Here is a 1,839-nt window from a genome sequence, read left to right on the forward strand (position 1 = left end):
GCAACAATAGGATTTTGTTTTTGTTTTTCTGTTTTTTTGTTTTGTTTTGTTTTTTGGAAAAAAACAAAAGGCTTTAAGAAATCTTACCATTTTAGGACTAAATTTAATATAATGTGGAAGTTTAAGGTCTTATACTTTAAACAAATAAAACCTAAAACTGTGGATTGGTTCAAAATGGTTCTATGAAAAAACTAATCTGCAACAGAAGCTAGGCATTGAGTAGAACGCTTCATCATTTTTGAGCAAAATGTACAAAGCTTCCGAGGGGGACAGGGCAGGCGAGGGTCCAGACATCTACAAGAGCAGACATTTTCTCTTTCTCTTCTTGACTGGAGCTGGGCAGAGAGCAGCTGAATAGCTTCATCAAACACTGTCTTGAGGCCTTGGTGAGTGAGAGTGGAGCCCTCCAGGTATTTTACAGTGCTGCTCTCTTTAGCCAGGGCCAAAACCTGCAGGTGGATCACGGGACTCAGCTTCTTCTCTTTCAGTTTCTCAATCATGCCTTTGTCGTCTGTGAGATCTAGGTTAGGCCCTACCAGGAAAATTGGGGTGTTGGGGCAGTGGCGTTCCACCTTAGGGTAACACTTTGCTTGAACATTTTCAAATGATGCAGGACTCACAAGAGAAATACATCTGTTTGCGGAGAGGATAAAGGGTGTAATCTGTCATAATCTTAATTCGGGCTGTATCCCCTAAACCCAGATTCAGTGGTTTTCCATCTGCCATAACATTGACAGAATAGTTGACAAAGGCAGCGGAGATATATTCTCCAGGAAATGCATTGGTTGTGTAACTGTCAGTAGGTGAGATCTACCTCCAGCCCCATCCCCCACCACCAGACCGTGATGTCTGGGATCTGGGGGTTGGCAGCTAGGTGAGGCAAGAAGCAGAGGGCTCTGGGCACAAGGTGCCTGAGCTGCTGTCCAGGCCACCTCACCCTCCAGCCAATGAGAAGCCAGAGCCCAGCAGCGGTCACCACCCAAAGCTGGGGAAAACTGCACAGAAACAGGAAATGAGCTTTTTTTGTTGTGGTTTTAAATCTAAAGGCTCAAGTTATTCTTTCACCACTGGTTGATTTGACATTTGTAACACACCTCTTATGTGCAAAGAACGTTCTAGGTTCTGGGATTCTCGCTATGGAATAGAGCAGATTAATATACTTATCATTATGGAGGTTACACTACATCAAGAGAGAGAAAAGCGTAATAAGTATAATAAAGGCACCGTTCAGTATGTTAACAGTTTAAACACATAGGAAAGAAGTTAAGGAGCATAATGGTGTTTGTGGAGGTTAACAAAGGGTGAAGTTCTCTATTAAATCCAGTAATTAGGGCAGATCTCACTGAGAAGGTAACATTTGTGCAGACGTGGAAGCAGCAAGTGTTAACCATGTGAACACCTATGGGAAGAACAGTGTGGGCCCACACAAGTGTCCATTCAAACAGCAGCAGTTGGAGCATCCTCAGCCCATGTGAATATAACAAAGCCAGCGGCCAGAGGGGCCGAGGCAAGGAGGAGAGTGGGAGGTGAGGAGGTCAGGGAGACGGGCTGGGTCGACTGGTTAGGGACTCTGAGGTCGCTCAAAAAATGTGGCCTCTAGTTCAAGAGAAGCAGTAACTCGTGGGATTTGGGCAGAGAAGCAATATGATCTGGCTTGAAAGGTCTTGCACTGACACTGCTGAGAGCTGACTCTAGGGACTCAGCAAGCGAAGCAGGAGACCTGCTTACTGCAGTCCTCCCGACACAGAAGTGGTGATCCAGATCAGGACTTCTGCAGTGCAGAGGGTGAGAAGTGACTGGATCCTGCTTCTCTGTATTTTGTTCTGTAGCCAGCAAGGT

General features: G+C 45.5%; 1 pseudogene; it reads right to left on the bottom strand.

Annotated features, from left to right (window-relative positions):
* Positions 1–294: 294 nt before the first annotated feature.
* LOC132663366 (ras-related C3 botulinum toxin substrate 1 pseudogene) lies at positions 295–1,391 on the bottom strand (annotated as a pseudogene).
* Between the last annotated feature and the right edge of the window lie 448 nt (positions 1,392–1,839).

Source organism: Panthera onca, chromosome D4 (genome assembly GCF_046562875.1).
Source record: "Panthera onca isolate mPanOnc1 chromosome D4, mPanOnc1 haplotype 2, whole genome shotgun sequence".
Lineage (NCBI taxonomy): Eukaryota > Metazoa > Chordata > Mammalia > Carnivora > Felidae > Panthera > Panthera onca.